Here is a 19,937-nt window from a genome sequence, read left to right on the forward strand (position 1 = left end):
CCGTAAAAGGGGTGTAAAGGAAACATGATTGCCTATTTATATATAGATGTATTCACAATTAAGGAGGTATGTACATACGTCGGCAAACATTAGTGCCCGTTATTAGTAAATACTTATCATTACATGTTTACATAAGTAAAAGATAACTTTGAAACATTAATGTATTGAGACAGTTTCTATTAAAAAATAAACAAATGTAAGTGCAAGCATATAAATATGTATTAGAGGTGTACGCCGCCGGGCCACGCCGCCGCCGAAACCGTTTTTTGTCATTTCTCACACGCCACCGCCGAGTTACGAAAATATCGGCGCAGCGGCGGCGGCGTTCGGCGCCTAAAGAATTTTGTACAAAATTTTCATGTTGTATGCACATTGAAATACATCGTTTGAAGGAACTAAATACTACTCGTATAAAAACACTATTTTACGAAATGAAAATTAAATTTTTAAAAGGAGTTTTTTTTGCATAATTTGGGCCACTGAACATTTCAAAAAAAGCGTGACTCAGAAAAAAACATAGGTAACACGTTTTTCGATTGAAAGCGTTTATTACAGTTAATTTAGGGTCGAATACTGGTAATCTGACGATTTTTTCCGCAGTAGAATTTTTTTCAATACTACAACAATACTACTTTTTTATATACTACATAAACAAGAAAGTTATAACACATTAAAAACTTTAACGCCAATATCTCACAAAGCAGTTTTAACAGAAGCGCCCTTATTGCATCTAACTCTTCAATTTTGGAGATAAAGCAAAGACTAGTTGATTTTCCTGTGTGTTTTTTTTTTAAATATTTTAAACAGAATTTTAATAAAAAGCAAATACTCTTTTTGCTAATTTTTACATTCGTAAGTTACTTTATTCTGGGGTCCCACAGACGTATACAAGAACTAGGTGGCTGTGTGAAAATTACGTTAGTATTCCTAAGTAGTGGTCAAACCCCAGGAAGGTTTTGCTCCCGCTCCTCGCAATATTTTCTAAATTTGGTAAAAATTACTATTATTTTGCATTGCATTCTGTTCTCCTTAGAAAAATTTGGCGCTTAATATATTAGTGGAAATTTTAACCATTTATAAGCCATTTTTCAAACAGTGGGTCAAAAAGGCCCGTTCTGGTGGGAGTTGAAGGGTTAAACTTTTGGAAAATAGTAGGCCAACCTTTTTTTCAATATATAGCCCGCAAAAAATCGTAAGAACTCCGTAATTTATCATAACGGTTGATAAGCTTATTGCAAAAATTTATTGATAGCAACATAAATTACCCCAATAACTTAACCTTTAAATTTTTTTATTTCTTTAAATTGAAATAGTACATACGGATTTGTAGAGTAGAGTAGAGTGCCCATCCAAAATCGCTTTTTGTACGTTAGTACTACATATTTTCGAACTTTGGAAATTATCTATGGTCAAAATTTAAAAAAGCCTTTGAAATTCAAGCAAAAATAGTCATTAAAAAACTCATGAATCTAGAAAATCGTATTTTCTGACCTAAATTAAGATCACTCAATATTTGAATTCAATGAATGAATTAAATAGAGTTATAATCTGATGACATGATAAGATTAGAAGCCTCATAGCTCTTTGGAATCTACCTTATGGGCAGTAGCGCCAGCGTTTCCAGACGCACCGGAGTTTCCAGGTGCGCCGGCATCGCCGCCGCTGCCATTCCTTTTTATACCCGAGCGCACTTGTACACAAGGGGATATTAATTTTGTTCACATAACGGTTGTTTGTAACAGCCAAAACGAATCGAGATAGATATAGACAAATGTATACACAAATGATCAGAATGAAAAGAGAAATCGATTAAGCCATGTCTGGCTGTCCGTCCGTCTGTCCGTCCGTCCGTGTACACGATAACTCGAGCAAAAATTGAGATATCTGAACGAAATTTGGTATGTAGGTTTACATTTATCCAAGGTAGGTTGGTATTGAAAATGGGCGAAATCGGACTGTAACCACGCCCACTTCATATATAACGGTTATTTAGAGAAATACGAAAACTGCGATATTTTAGTAACTACTGGAGATTATTCACTCAAAATTGATATTTACAATAAGTTTTAGACGATAAATAAGAGTGTTAAAAATTTTCGGAAAATGGGCGTAGCCACGCACACTTATGGTTACATGTGTATATCTTGGTAACCGCTGCACCAATTTCTTCCAAACTTGGCACAGTTGTTGGCCTTGGTACAGCATACTAAATGGCCGAAAATTTTTAAAATCGGACAATAACCACGCCCACATCCCATATAACGGTAATTTAGAGAAATACAAAATCTTCGATAAATCACAGTTGTTGGCCTTCGCACAACATACCAAATGGCCGAGAGTTTTTAAAATCGGACAATAACCACGCCCACATCCCATATAACGGTAATTTAGAGAAATACAAAATCTTCGATAAATCACAGTTGTTGGCCTTCGCACAACATACCAAATGGCCGAGAGTTTTTAAAATCGGACAATAACCACGCCCACATCCCATATAACGGTAATTTAGAGAAATACAAAATCTTCGATAAATCACAGTTGTTGGCCTTCGCACAACATACCAAATGGCCGAGAGTTTTTAAAATCGGACAATAACCACGCCCACATCCCATATAACGGTAATTTAGAGAAATACAAAATCTTCGATAAATCAGTAAATAATAAATGTATACAAAATTGCAGCTTGCAATAATTCTTAACCAAGAAATACGTTTGTGATACAATTTTGGAAAATGGGCGTGGCACCGCCCACTTATGATCACATATATGTATCTCGGTAACCGTTCTACCGATTTGTACCAAACTCGGTATGGTTATTGTGCTTGCCACATAAAAGCAAAACGTTGAAAATTATTGAAAGCGGACTAAAATTGAGGCCGCTTTCTATATAACGGTAAATTTCAGAACTGCTTGAAACTTCAAAATTTCGAAATCTAAGGACTCTAATTTACTCAAAATTGATGCGGCACGGCTTAGCATGTAGCGGTAGCTTTCGGTAAGGTGAAAAACATATATTTAATACGTGCGCCGGGTATTTAATGTTCGGCTCCGCCCGAACTTAGACTTACTTACTTGTTTTAAGTTGACTTCGCCGCCGCCGCAAAGCCTGTCGGCGTAAACCTCTAGTATGTATGAGGATGGGTTGAGGCAGACCCTATTAACCAAGCATAGCCATGTGCTAGTATAAATTATAAACATCAATTTGTAAGAATTTTCAATAAAAGCAACAAATTATACAGCCTACATACATACATACATGCCACATTCAACCACAATTAGGCGTCGCTTAGACGGAGGCACCGAAAAGAGCAACTGAAGCAGCAGCAACTCGGCATTGCGTAAATATAAACAAACAAATAGGCAATTAGACAAACAAGCGTGCATTTGAGGATCGGCATATTTATGATGATTATTGATAAACACAGAGAAAAGTGGCATGCCACGGTAGTGATTAAAGCGTTAGGCAGCGCAATAAGCAAATATCCACAGAGTGCAGTGCACCTTCGTATCAGTTTACTACACTAATACACACGTGCATATTAAAAGTTGAAGGTGCCAGAATGATGAGATGTGTCTTGATAAGCAATTCCTCTATTTACGATGTTAGGGTGAGAATATCAACAATTGACATAGCCCAATTGGAAGTGAGATTGTTGGCACAAAAAGTGTAAATAAAAATAAATAAACAGATGAATGGGCAAACGCTTCGATGTTTTGTTTGTGTGGGAAGTCATAAAATTACACTAAACAATTACACATCAACAAAAAACACACACACAATCAGTTGCAAGGCTGTAAACAGAGGCCATAAAGTAGGAAGACGATGTACGGCGCGTGTACTATATATAAATATATATATGTAGCTGATAAGGTGCGGAAATTGCTCGCTATTCTGTTTGGAAGCTTCGCAGCGGGTTATCCGGCAGGATCGATAGCGTAGCATTAAAGAGCGGGTTGATAGACAAATTTATGTTGAAAACAAAATAATTGCAACTGTAAGCGCTTCGGATAATAAGGGCCAGGAAGAGCTTTAGATGTCGATTTCAAGCATTTTTGAAGAACAAATCCCACATGTAAAAAAAAACAAAATATGGCATTTTTGAAACTATGCACTAAAAATATTCACAAAGCTTTTAAATATTTACCTTTCAGCAAAAGCTGGAAGCGTAGGTAAAGTCTCCCTTGCACATATGATTGGCATATGCTAAGCAATAGTTTTCCGCATTTTCTGACGAACGTGTAATTTTGAAGATCATGTGCGATATGTGTGTGTACGTTTGATTGAGTCATACAAAAAACCGTTAAGCGGCAGAAGTACGTGCAACAGATGCTTGCCACACGTATCGCATTCACTTCCCGCTCTTTATTCCAAGAGCCCTTTTGTACTCATTATCATTCAGGTATCATAAAAGAACTACTTTTTGAAATTTTTCATAAACAAACGTCAAATTAATGAACTGTTCAGCGCCCGATGGCACCAATCTTATATCTTTTCCTTTACAATTTTTGTGTTGCCAGCACGCCTGCTCGCGTATTGGTTTACAAAAAGTAATTGCCATAAATGTTTATTAGATCCGATCACCCGATTGAGTTGTAAAAATTATCATTTATTAACACTGTCACATATGTACATACCTATACCTACATATGGGCTTGCTTCTACTCGAGTTTATGACTATTAATTTCACGCGTGCCATAGCGCTTTTTATTACCACTTTTTATTTTGTGTTTACATAAATTTTTTTATTTATATATGTACATACATACATACATGCATTTGTATATACATACTCTAGCGAATAAATTTACATAAATAAGTTTTTATTTCTTTGTAAAAATAATTTTTGATGCATACTAATATTTTTATTGCTGATTGCGGTTTAAAAAATGTATTTTCAAATATGTGTGTACATATTTGTTGGACAGCATATCGTGTTTGTGTGTGTCATATTTAAACCATGATTGTTAAATTAAATTAATTTCGAATTTCCTAAACTTTTTATTATTTATGTATGTATATTGTAGACCACAGGAGAAGTATAAACCTTTTACCAAATGTATGTACATAGATTTATTTATATTATGAAGGAACATTATGCACATATTTATTAACATTGTATTGCCTCACACTCCATACTAACTAAGAAAAATTAGTTCGTCTTTCCTATATTACACGCATTGCTCTATTTTGCGACCCTCACCGAAATATGTTTGCTCAACTTGGAATCCATAGAAGGCTGTATAGCCTTCGAAATAACTACTCAAACCACATTCTCATTAATCAAGTTTATGCAAATTTTTCCCTGAGATAGCGACTGGAATATTATTTTCCACATATGGGTTATACAATTTTTTTGAGGGGAGTTATTTTTACGGCACTTAATAGTCTAAATTTTCTGATTCGCGGGAACTTTTTTTTCCTGTGGCATCCTAATGTATGTAAATAAAATGTACGTATGTAAAATATATGTATGTAATGTATGTATGTAAAAATTGGGCTTTGGTTTCTATGGTAATGAAAGTGCTTTAAAAGCAGCAGGGACTGCTGTATAAATTTAATTGAAATTTTTGAAATTAGCGGTGGTCAAAATTGGAAAAATGAAGAAAAATCAGGGTAAGACAAATAATCGAAAAATTTATAGTTGTCAGAGATTTTGCAGCTAGCGGCATATCATTCAATGTTGTCTAGACTTGCGCAAGATTGTTTTGCGACTGGGGTAAAAGCACAAGCTCAGTAAGAAAGGGGAGCATTCCATACGCGCCAACTACATTGGGATTAGTCTTCGAGGCATCGGCTATAAGGTCTTGTCGAGCGTATTGTAAAAAGGTTAGAAAAAACCCGCGTTAGTAAGATCGACCACACCATCTTTTTATGAAGAAAAAGAAAAAAAATTTTTGTTTATTAGTATTTAAAGTAATTGAATTAACGAATTCTTAGTTACTATATTAAACTAATGTACAATAGTAATTAATAAGAAAAAAACGTAAGTTGGTTGATTAAAAAGGCATACGGTCATTTAAAATCAGCACCTGAAGAATTGAAAAATAAGTTTAAATCAGCACATGCCCAGAAATAGGCGCATTTATACCATAATTTGATCTGGAGAAACCAATTTTTAAGGACTTAAACTCCATCGATTTATATAATGTGACTTAGCGCATTTTCTGCAGTTATTTTTTAATTTGAGCATTGGATACTTTATTTCTTACTTTAATGTCTTTCTTCATGGCCGCTTATAAATTAATTGCCTATCAAAAAACAATGTCACATGTGAGATAGTTCATCATAAAATTTATGGTGATCCATTGGTAGTGAGAATTTTAAGTATTGAAGTTCATCGTATTTCTTGGCTGTGATTTTCTTCTTTCCCAGCGTGGTTTTTTTAAAGGCCAGCCTAAAGGAATAATCAATTTGTCGACTTTTTGATGAAGAATTTGACATGAATTGAAAAATCTAAGCTTATAACATGCCATATATAATTTTTTTTCCTTTGCGATGTATTTCTATGTTTTCTTTCATCTTGCAAAAAAATCTAAGATTTGGTAAAAAGTTGACTTAGCACATATAGGTGTGTTTTTATTTTATTTTTCGTATAATCTTTTTCTCTGGGTTCCCTTCGAGAGTTTTTGTACCAAATTTTGACAAAAATGTTATTTTTGTTGGTTTTTCCTCATTCTTCATCCTCTCCTCTTAGGTATGTATGTTTAGTTAAAAAAAAATGTTTAAGTCATATGCCTTGTTTACCCCGCTGAGATCCATAATCATTTCCATTCGGGTAGCTTGTTAAATATTTCTAAAAATTTTCGATGGACATACATTTGTACATACATTTATACAAATTTAATACGTACATTGTATGTATGTAAATATTTAAATAAAAATGCAGATGTATTTAATAAATAGGGTAATTTCCCTACAATCACTTGATTGAATGTTTATTTGTGGAAAAAGGAAAACCGCATAAAATATTCTCTTGAATTAATACACTTCGTTGCATATGCAACAATGTAACTAACAGGTTATATACAAATGTATGTATGTATATATATATATGCCATATTTCAATATTTTTGGAAATAATACCAATGAAATACTTACATACCAACCCTGCAAAAAATTGTGCGACTAATCTCTAGAGAGTATTCCGAGATTACTCTCAATCGGGTACAATTGGGCATTAATTAGTCCCAACTAGTCTCATACGAGTACTAATGGAGATCAATTCGTCCCCAACTCATCTCTAACGGGTACTATTAACGATTTAATGATATGTACGCACTTAGTCAATGAAATTTCATGTGCGGCGTTGGCACACAGAGGGAGTATTCGCCTAGCAAAACAGCATCCCGGTTCGTATCTCAGCTGGCTCAAATTTTTATTTTTTAAAAGTGACTAGTCGCTTTTTATACCCGTTTGGGTATAAAGGTGAACAATTAGTCTCTTCATAGGACATGCTCGAACAAAAACGATCAGTTCATTCCATCAAAAGTGGTATTAGTCGCACGGTCCTTTACGATTGCTCCCGGGAAAGTACGTATATTCACACATACATTTGTATGCAAACGCATATGTACATACATACATATATGTAAATATGTAGTTACGAATATAATTTTTTCCTAATCGATATTCATTGATTTTGGTTATTGTTGAATTTTGCTTCGAACACCCAAACTTGAAAAGTGCGTTGAGTTGGAATAATTTAATTGAATCATCAGCTTGAATCAAGGACAATCGTACTGCAAATTTCTTCTTCTCTTGCTGGTGCTAATTTATGTACTAACAGCTTTCCGCTTTTCTTGTTGTTTTTTTTTTCTTTTTGAAATACTGAGATACTTTTCAAAAATGTGCCCCCAGTGTGCCCTAATGTTCTTGAGTGGATAATAAAAAGCTGCTACCAAAGTCACCTGGACGCCAACACCTCCATGCTCGCAACCATTCTCAGTCATCCGTCACACCCACCTGTCGTCGTTCAAAGCTATTTGGCGCTTCGCCACCACCTTCGTTCTCGCATGTGTATCTTTTGCATTTATCGGTTTGCTATCAAATGGCACGCGAGTGGTGTCCTCCACCCGGAGGTTATGTATGTATGTATGTACATGTACATATTTCCTTCGCGTTCACCTTTTAATTTTCTTATTTTATTGATATTCAGCCAGTATGTCCTTTATTTGCACGCTTGCTTGCTTGCTACCGCTGTGGTGGGTATTGCATACGGAAATGTCCTGTCGTTCGCCTTGTTCATTGCTTCACTGTGTCCACTGTGACATTTTCGTGTCAACTGCCCAACAGTTCAACTGTCGTTTTTTATTATTGCACTTATGCGTACGACGTAGGAGCGACTTTACGTTGCTGTTGACATTTTCGGGCGCACTGTTGGTTTTACAAACCGCCTATTTGAGTTTGAGTGACTGAGCGCCTGACATGGCAGTCGGTCGATGTGTGCGTGCGCTGTGTTGAGTTTTCTTTCATTTATTATTAGTTTTAACGTCGGTATTTTTTTTTCATTACCATGTTGAGAGGTAAATCTGATATTCACGTCCAAGCGTCCATTTGGACATTTAGCTCGGACACAAAGTGGAAAGAAAATCCAAATGTCACGTAGATTTATACAAAGAAAAAAAAACAAAACGGAAAAAGAAACATGTCGTAAAATTAAGTTGACTTGAAGTGCGGAAAGGAATTTAATTTTCCTCCAGTATGTTGCTGCTCTTGAGTGAAGCTGCAATAAAATTGTAATAAATGCAGTCAAATTACTTATTTATTACAGCTGTCCTGTTGAACGTTTGAAGGTATGTAATTTGAAGTTACATTTCAATCATATGTTGCGAGAAGAAAATTTCTCATACATATGTATGTACATTAGAGTGGTCCCATTTTCATCGTAGAAAAAGGGGCACACCTTAGTTTTTTGCTTTTGATATTTGTAACATCTATACCAATTTTAAGTTTTCTACTCACCTCTTTGGGCAAGAGGAAAAATTTTGTAAGGTTCCCCAAACACAATCTCGGAACAAATTTTGTTGGACCACTCTAATGTACATACATATATGTACTAGGTTTGACTGTATTTTATGAATCGCAAGCAATAAAAAAAAACTACTTCAACCACTCTATGAGTATAAGTATAAAGTATAAAATTCACTGTACTCACTATGTAATACAATAAGTACCAGGGTGATAGACTCGGTTTTTGCAAACCGGTTTCCACCGGTTTTTTGGACATCTATATGCAGTTTATTTATATCGAATATATCGGATTTTTTTATCGAACAAAAAGGCGTATTTGTATGTATTTTTTATTTATTTTATTCACTTTTACTTGAGAAATGTTATCGCCGCCATGAATGAGCAATCTTGAATTCTACCATTACCCGAATCCACGTTAAATGGGTAACATGGTGCAACATTTTCACTAAGGAATACTAATTTTAATAACAAAGTTTTACCATTTGGACGGTGTATACATAAATTCTAAACATCAGGTTGAACAGACGTAGGCGACAAAAACATGGGCACCAAATGCTGCTAAAAAGAAAAGAAAAGAAAAGAAAAGAAAAGAAAAGAAAAGAAAAGAAAAGAAAAGAAAAGAAAAGAAAAGAAAAGAAAAGAAAGTTGGAGAAATTTAAAAATGCCGCGTGGAAATGAATTTTAAGACTTTTTTTAAGTAATGAAACCGGCCTGATTATCTAATATACCTGCATACTGCCGTACTGCTCCCAAATCAGCTAACTTAATAAAGCTCACAGTCAAGTAATGTCTGTGCGTGTCAAAAAAAATCCAGACTGGCCACAAATTAATTTGATTTTTCCTGCTGATGCTGCTTTCCATTGCTTTTCCGCTTGTTATAATGTAGCTGTATGCAACTTTGATCCCTCTGATCAAAATTTGGCTGTTGCAAGTTGTTTGCAAACACCGAAAACAGAAAAAAATAGAAGCAAAAGCAATAACAAACAGGCCAACCAACGTGATGGAGGGAAAATCATTAACAGAAAATACTTAAGCCGCAACAAAGTAAACAAAAAACCTCAAGCAACAAAAAATAGAAGATAAGAAATGCAAGCAAGGCTTGAAAGGCAACAACAAGCATGCATGCATATACGCATATGTGTATGTGTTACAACAACAGTGGCAAGTTTCGTAACAACTGCAATAACAGCGGCAACGAATAAATATTGCAACGTCACTTAACATGTTGCAGTGTTGCAGCAGCAACGTGGACGAAGGAGCAGCATCAGCACCATCACTATCACCAACTACAACGATGCGGATGCGTTTACGGAGCCGCCGAGAAAAGACGCACGTTGTATTAGTATGCACAATAAACTCCGAGTTCAATAATACCACAAATTCCGCAAAACTTTAAATTGAAGTTACACTGTGTAATACACTTTGACTGTCAAAATGAACGGACAGCCGAGACGAGAAGATCCGAGAGGAGCTCAGCGGGAGGGAGTGTGTAAACAAAGAACCCTTTTGGACACATACATCTCTGGTGGAATTTCTTCCTGCCTGGCTGTACCCATGTGGGCGCAGACAGACAGTGGTAAGCGCGTTTGCTGCCACAGCACTTTCGATCAACTTCTTTCGAAAGTGCTGCAGCGGGGAAGAGACGTTGCTGGCCCGCTTTGTGCAAATGAAGGAAATGTTGGGTTTGGCAAAATTTGTTTGCTAGTTGCAATTCCGCACTTTCATGTGGCAGCAAAGTACTAAGCGCTGGCGCCCAGAAAACAACACAAATAATGTAATCAACAAAAAACAACGCACAACAATCAACATCCAACAACAAAATACACAAACTATCAACAATGAAGTGCAATTATTATTGTTGTTGGTGTGACTAGTGCAGTCGTTTTTGTTGTCATTGTTTCGATAGTAAGATTTTGTCGGCTGTGTTGTTGCTGTTGGTCCGTTTTTACCATGCACTCCAACAATTCCTTATTGTGCTGCAAGTATCACTTGAAAGTTGTTTACTACTTACTTACTTTCAAGCTTCAAGTCCACCAATAGTGCGCCTCTTCATTTTCGTTTTCGGCTTCGAAAGTTGCGTCAGAAGGTGGCAGCCTGAGAGGAAATTTCATTTCATGAAACAGCTGCAACAATACTTGCAACAAGCTTTTTTGAAGCGTTGTAGGTATGTATGTGTGTATGTACGACTTGTAGTTATTGTTGTAAATTAACTGTTGTGGTTTTGAGCAAAAATTTCGGCCAACAAGTTTGCGGAAAATTAATTACAAAATCGTGAGGTCAATCTTCTTTCAACGCCAGCAACGGTGATGACGTCGTCGTCGATGAGCTCTGAGCTGTGAGTGGTAAGCAGTATGTTGCTGATGCTGTTGTGCTGTAGTTCGTTCATTATGAACGTATGAAGCAGGGAACAAAGTATAAAAACTTTGCGCTCACTTCGCACATTTCATTTCAAATTTTCACAACAGTTCCCATACCCCCTGCCCTCCCTTTCCTCTGTCGTTACTCTGTCAGATTTTCGGGTTAATTTCGTTTTCTTTTTGGCTATTTAGAGTTTTCGATTAATTTCTGGTTGAATTTTTAGCATGTTGCATATTTTTCAGTTAGTTTTTGGTTTTAAGTTTTTGCAATGCTAACATCCAGGGCCGTATTTAACCAATTAGGCAGCCCGGCGAATTACGCATTGGCGCCCTTTTATATTTCATAATAAAAAAATAATTTACTTTGTGTGTAATATTTTTATTGAAACATACAAGCATATATTTACAGTTTGCAATTACAGCTTTCGTATCAATGTAGATACAAGCGAAAACTACTAAAACCGAATTATCTTTGCTTTCTTGTCATGTAGACTGCAAGTGCGTTTTTATCAATTTTAGTTCAGAGAAGCTACGTTCGCCATTAGCTTTTATTGGTATAGTTGACAGAATAAGCAGCTACCTATGTAAATCGAAGTTGTGGGATATAGCTCTCAAAGATTGTGCTTTTTGATAAAGTCTAATTCATCGATACGTGTTGCCTGGCTGTTTTTGAGATATTGCTGTGACTAAAAATTTCCCCGATCGCCCCAACCCAAAGCCGGCACTGCTAACCTTTCATTTTTGCCGGTGCATAGTCGATTTAAAAGTATGCAAATTGAATTTTGTTTGGCAGCTCTTTTCAAAATAGCTCAAATTATCTTTTAATTGAAGGATTTACTGCTACTTTGGAAAAGGAGTCGGGGAGGCAGGTTGGCCAATAAATAACAAGCAGCATTTCAATGAAAGTATAATGGCATCCACACAGAGCAGGGTCTGTTTACACATTGGCGAATTACCGTCCAATTGGTAGTTAACTGTCGGCTTTCAGTACAAAAATGTAAATTGGTGCATTTACATTGTGAAAGCGGCACTATGAAGGCATAAATCTGTAAGCGTTTCCTTTTGCAACTCCACATTCCTATAGGGTTTCTTTCCATTTCTCACCAATGAGCATATGTATAAGGAATTCTTTTTATTCAACTTAGTGAAATGCTCTAATTGGAGCAGAGCAGAGATGGGCTAAAGCAAGAAAATATACTTCTTAAGCACACTTTGAATCGAATAATCGACTTGACATTGACTCTCATAGATTTTGAGCCGCTGAAATCGAATCCTAATAGAAAATCGCTCCAAAATATTAAATATTTTAAATATAAATAAATATATATTTTATACATTCCATGAACATGAAATGGTATTAAAACTTTGGTCCGATGTTTGCAAGTACCAGAAGAATAAGGGATAGACCCATGAAAAAGTATATCAAAATGATCAGAATGGCAAGCTGAATCGATTTAGTCATGTCCGTCAGTGTGCGCATACGTCTGTTTGAACGAATACAATATTTGTAATTTTTATTTAAATACGTACTATTTTTTAAGAGTATTTTTTATTTATATTTTAAATATTTTTTCAAGCAGTATTTGTGTTTCGTATCTCAAAATACTTATCCTAATCCCTACTAGTCATCATATCGCACACCTAGATCTAAAGTGCCATCAACTCAAAAAAAAATGGGGCGATTTTTATTTTTTTGCATAAATCAATTAATAAAAACTAGAGTTCCAGTTACTGTCGAAATTCGACAGTTTTTCTAGTTTTAGAAGCCTTGGAGAGGTTTTCTAACTTAACACGTAGCGATACTTATACGATACAAATTAACTAACCGGAAAATCTTCTGCTAAAATGTAACTAATTTTTTTTAATCTGAGAAGGTCTTTGGAGGACTTCGGCAGGACTTGGAATTGACCCGATACATTCAAGTTTATCGATAAATTTCGATGATTTCATACATATCGATAGTTCGATGAATTTCAAGAACATTAAAATTCGATAACTCAACAAAATTCGTTAACTCGACCGATTTCGATATCTGTGAAATTCGATGGCTCGATAAATTTCGATAACTCAAATATGTAAAAACTTTGGATACCTTTATAAATTTTTACTTTTGACATCTCCACATTTTTCGAAAACTATCTAAACATTTTGATAACTCGTTACACTCTGTTAAGACGATTACATTCGATAAGCAGTGATAAATCGATAAGCTTATATAACCTTGAAATTTCGATAAATCCTTAAATTTTGAAAATTCCATAAACCTTGCTTTTTTGAACCAGCCAATTTCAGTAGATCAATAATTATCGATAACTCAGTAAGTTGAAAGAGCTCCATGCATTACGACTCCTCGATATATTTTGTTAAGTCTATAAATAATGATAATTCAATAAATATCGATAACTTGATACATTTCTTTAACTTGACAAATTTCGTTAATCCCACAGGTTTTTATAGCTCGATAACTATCCGTAAATTTGGACAACTAAGTTTCTGTGTCTATACGTGATAAGATGTGACGTGATTTTATGTGATGTGATAGGATGTCATGTCATGTGTTGTCATATCCTCTGATGTCATGTCATATGATGTCATACCATATGATGTCATATCATGTGATGCCGCGTCATGTAATGCCATGTCATATCATACGATGACACATGATATGTGTGATGTCAAGTCATGTGATGTCATGCCATATAATGTGATGTCATATTCTGTGATGTAATATAATGTCATGTCTCTTCATATCATGTGATATAATGTGATGTGATGTCATTTAATGTGATCACATTCCATGTTCCGATTATTATATGGATAACCCTGTTGATAACTGTGCCGATAAAAATACCGATAACGATATCCATAAACATATAGAAAAATACAACGATTGCAAAATCGATTAATTCATCGATAAATATAACAATCATCAGTATCGATTATTGTACATATCGATAACAATATAAATCAATTATTTAATCGATTATTATACCGATAACAATATCCATTATTGTATCGATAACAATATAGATTATTATATTGATTATTATATCGATTATAAAGCTGTTATTTAATCAATATCAGTATCGATAACAACATCAATTATTTTATCGATAGCAATGTCGATTATTATATCGATAAAAATATCGGGTTTAATATCGATAACAATATCGATCTTCATCCTCATTCTTTTCTTCATGTTTATCTTTATTTTTGCATATTCCTCTTCACCTTTACCTTAAAGTGTTTAAATTTACTTTGATCTTCGTTTTGCCTGTACCTCTAGGCATCTTTGTTTTTGTTTTTATTCTCAAACCGCTAAACCGCTGAGAACCATTTCCATGTGCATTATTCCCCTTGAATTTGACAATTTACTCCCAACCAACCAACTGCCGCTAAAGCAGTTTCACTTCATAAATTCAAGAAATGTTCTTACCCTTTCAGTTACCCTACTTCTTATGTATCTGTCATTGTGTCCATTTTCGTCTTTATCTTCACTTTTGCCTTCTTTTTTTGACTTCATCTTCATTCATTCATTTCTTCATCTTCATATTTATCTTTATTTCAAAGCTTAATTTCAAATGTGTAGTGAAACAACAGGCGAAACACGTCAAATTGAACATGTTGCAGCAACATGTATACACAATTCGAAAATGTTTAAACGACGGTTTTGACGGTAATTTTCAATCAATTTTAAAACCATAAAAACTCTGCTCATCTACGGAAAAATGCCTTTCCAACGGTGTTCTTGGTTTTCTCGGTAGAATCGCCAAACGAACGGAGACAAAATTTATGTTAGCGTATTAATTATAGATATTTGTTCTTCATGATTATATACATTAACTAGAAAACTACAGTTATACCTGGTTTTTGTATTAATTGCGTCGAATCTGTACGATCCACTCACTTCAGATCTAGGTGTACGATATCATGAAGTTTTCTTTTATAATTCTGTCATTCATGTTTTTGACCTTTGAAAAATTTCGGATTACCAAAATCGTGAGAAAGTATATCATCACTTGAAATGCAAAATAGCCTTAACTAATAAACTTTCTTGCATAAATAAATAAAACGTCGAAATCCGTTATAATTAAACAAAAAGTGAATTTTGGAATTTTTTGTTAGTTACCATTTTACCACTGCAAGTGGCGATATGTACCGATTTTAAAAGGATTTTCAAATTTAAATATTTTTTTTTGTGAAAGTGTCTTATTTCTTATTTATTATTAATCTAGTGTATTATTTCAAATACTTTTTATGTAAGGTATTTGTATTTTGTATTTAAATTTTATTTTAGAAGTAGTTTTTACATCCCAAAGATATTTTTTTTTACTAAAGGTCCAATTTCGAACTGACTTTTTACTTATGACTCAATCTCCTGAAAAAAATTTTACGGGTGTTACGTGCATTTGAACTTAAAAAAATGTTAAAGTCAAAACAGTGGGTTTTTTAATTTGTATCTCTGCTGAAAAGGAATCCGCTAAAGTTTAATTAGGAAAAAAATTGGTGTAAAAGAAATTTTTAAAAAATGTTTGGACGTGCATATATGTATGATATTGTGGCAGGAGTAATCTCATTAATAACACATTAATGCAACAACTGCTTACTTTTGTCTTTGATTGCAAAAAACTGCAATACATTTTCTGTTAAATTAAAAAGCGTGTATCAAAAATCACTTTTTTTAATCTGCACCAAATCGCTAAGTAGCGTTTTCGCCCAAGGAAATTATTTTAAAAGATACAACCAAATAATTGAAACCATTTTTTATTAGTAAATTTTTTTAATTCAGTCCTCGGGGTGGGGATTTTTCCACTAGAGATGTCCTTTTCTTACCGCGTACCTTTTTCTATCACCAAGCTATTCGAAAATGCGCGAGGAGCGAAACAGTTCAGATGTTTGCAAATTTTCTTATATCTAGGAGCTCTAATATATATTACATATATACATATCTGAACCACATATGGATACCTATAGGTATCAGCGCAAGAATACAATTAAAGTAAATGAACACCGTTATCAAATCGATCCAATCAGCAGCTCCTTCTGCAGCAAACGTCAGCTTTTACAGCACGAGTGCAACGATTCGCTTACCTAGAAGCATACGTATTAAATTATGAATACAATTAAAATAACAGTCAACTCAACGAATATGCAGTTATTCTTGTAAAAGTTCAAAGAGGAGAGCAGCACCACAGCATTATAAATATGTAAGTGTAGAGGGCGTTACAGAAAACAGAGGGGAATTTTTAATTACACTCACGCTTGCTTCCTTCTAATTGCAATTATAATGAATTGAAATAAAGATTAAATACATACATACACATGTATGTTGTTTTAGTATAGCTGCACTTTTCCGGTAGAATGCTTATTTCGGAAGAGTTTTATTCATTATTTTAACAGCATCGCGGGATCAATAAAATGATTTAATCTTTCCATTTCAAAATGGTGTAAAGACTGTAAGGTTTCAAAAAACAACACAATTTTAATTATCCGAGTGGTCTAATAGCTGAATACATATTTATCCCCCTTTTGCAAATACATTTCTGACAAGTTAAAAGGGACCTACGCTCTGAAAAAAAGTTCGAGGAAAACGACTTTGAAGTCTATCAAATTGATTTTGATGCTCCTGAACGTTTTAATGGATTGAAACTCGTTGCTCGGGGGTTTCCGGGGTCGATGGTTACGAATCCGATGTTAGTTTTCTAATATTCAAAATGGCGGATCCAACACGGCGGATGACTTTTTTAAAAATTGATCAGAATCGCTTGAAACTCGTTACTTGGGGGTTTTTGGTGTCGCTGATTACGAATCCGATGTTCGTTTTTAAAAATTCAAAATGGCGGATCCAACATGGCGGAACAAATTTAAAATTTGTTCGGATTCATGTGAAACTCAAAAATGTCGTTGACACCGAAAACGAGGTCCCTGATTACGAATCCGATGTTCGTTTTCTAAAATTCAAAATGGAGGATCCAATATGGTGGCCGAACTTAAAAAAAAAAATTTGGATTCACATTTAATTCATACTTAAAGGGTATCTTGGGGTCGATGATTACGAATCAAATGAATTTCTGGATCTGTATGTAATTTAGTATATACATGTATTAATGGTGTGTATTAAAGTTGTTCTTACCAATTCTTATTATAGTTGTTTTATATCAAGCATTTTTCTCAATGCAGTAGCTTCAAAGGAAGCTAATCTGATACATTTTTAGAAAAGTCATCCGCCATATTGGATCCACCATTTTGAATTTTGAAAAACTACCATCGGATTCATAATCAGTGACCCTGAAAACCCCAGAGTAACGAGTTTCAAGCGAATTTGATTAATTTCAGAATAGTTTGTCAGACTTGATTATTTGTACTTTTTTGTGTGATAGTACCTAACTTTGAAGTGAAATTGTGAAAAAACTAATGCAGCTAGAAAGCTGCGGTTATTGCATTGGAAAGAGCGGCCCGTTTACTATAGGAGTCGATGAAAAAGTTAAAACCGATTTTTACTGACCGTAGGGCCCTTTTAACTTTACGTGTCACATTTATATATACTTTATTCGAAACACCTCCCATATATATGTCTGCATACCAAATTTTAGGTTCATGTGACTTATGGTTCCCATTTTATGGCTGGTTAAAAATTCCACGCCTTTGAAAAGTGACACGCCCCTTTTACAAACCCATTTATATATATCTTTTTATAAGCGCCTACCGCGTGTGGCTTATGGTTCCGAAGTTACAGCTGCTACAAAATTTCACGCCTATGGGTGGTGCCACGCCCCCTTTTCAAATCTCAATATTTTTCTCCCAGATCTCATGGCAATACTCCGTCAAAATTTCGTTCGATTCTGTCGGTCCGTTTAGGCTGCAACCTGGCACATACATACATACATATTTCCACAAATATATAGTAGAATGTATGTGTAGTGTATGCAGTAAGTACAAGAAAATAAGGAGGGAGAAACGAAAGGAGGTAACTACGTTGGTTATATGCATTGGTGAGCTTAAGCTGCTTTAGGGATTTATGACCAGTGTTGCCATTTTTGTGCTTTTGGGGCTAGATTTAGCTATTTATTTTCTTTAGCTCCGAAAATCGGGTTTTAGCTCCTAGCTCTTTTTTTTAGCTCTTATCAAATTTATGTAGCACTTTTTTAGCTCCAGAAAGTTTTAGTTGTATTTGGGTTATGGTGAAAAATCTTTTTTCTGATAGCGCGGACTTTGTTTTACCGTACTAATTTTACGTTTAAGGGGAGCTGGAAGTAAAACTTTCCACAAAAATTTTTTCGAAAAAGTTATTCAATTCAAATATCTGAAATTACAGACTTTAACAAGTTGTAAAGTATTTTTAGTTCACTGTTATAAGTGTTTGTTGTTTTTATTAAAATTGCTGAAATTATAAAAACAACCTTATGTCAATAAATGCTCAACCTTAACAAAAATATGTAGCTCTCCATTTCAGCTACTATTGGTATTATTTAGCTCTTTTTAGCTATTTTTTCGACAGTTTTAGCTCCAGGCGAAATTTCTCTGGCAACACTGTTTATGACGGATTTAAAGACTTCATCTTATTGCAGCCGCCGAAGAATAAGTAGAGGCGAGAGTTGCATTGGCGAAGAGAAGAAAGAAAATAAACTACACAAATGCACAAAGCACATGACCGCAGGCGGATACATGATTGTTCTTCTACTTCGATTGTTGTTGATGCAATGGTTGGATGTTGCGCTGTAACGGTGTGGCAGTGTTGACATGCCACAATTAAATTGAACTATTGGTTCGCAACACAAAGATCATGATGACTTATGTCGATTATAATGATGGCTCATTGTTAATCGACCGCATACCTTTGAAGAGACAACATGGCGATTGAACTTGGATCAAAATTTGAACACCACAAAGACACGCACGATTCCTTAAGAACTGGTTGAGATCGTTTTGAAAAAAGAAATACATACTAGGGGTATTCACGATCCGGTTCATACTGTTTAGCATGATGCAAAGATACCATAAATAGCATGATTTCGATAATTTTGTTGTTGTTTGAACACTTGAAACACACAACAATCATGCTATTTATGTTATCTATTTATGCACCATGCTAGATAGTATGCACCGGATCGTGAATACCCATATTTTTGTAAACATAAATGTAAGTGCTCTATGCATAAGTACATAAATATGTATGGCTGCTTGTTGGTGCATACAACAGAGAATGGCACATGAAAAGATCGAAACCGCAGTACTCTAGGTCATGCAGAAAAAGAAATAGGGCAACTTTACTTATGTTATCGAGCAGCATGTGAAGTGCGTGCGCACCACTTGACTTTATTTGATTATCTGCTGCGACAACAAACAGTCTATTGTATGCTTAGTAGGGTGGTACAAAAATACATGCGGGAAAAAAGTTTAAAGTGTTAAGCCGACACCCCCAGGACCCATAACAACCCGGCATTATTAAAAAAACTACGGCTATATAAGAAATTGGGTTCTATTATTTTGTTATGCCATTTAGAACAATCCTTGTTGGTGAGATCTCGATGTTTGAAGCCTGTTTTTGGACCACCCTAATGTTGACCCATGAATGTTGTAGAGGCGCGCATAGCTGACAATAGGTTTCC

Source organism: Rhagoletis zephyria, unplaced genomic scaffold (genome assembly GCF_001687245.7).
Source record: "Rhagoletis zephyria isolate East Lansing unplaced genomic scaffold, Rhagoletis_zephyria_1.1 Rzeph_scaffold_00031, whole genome shotgun sequence".
Taxonomy (NCBI): domain Eukaryota; kingdom Metazoa; phylum Arthropoda; class Insecta; order Diptera; family Tephritidae; genus Rhagoletis; species Rhagoletis zephyria.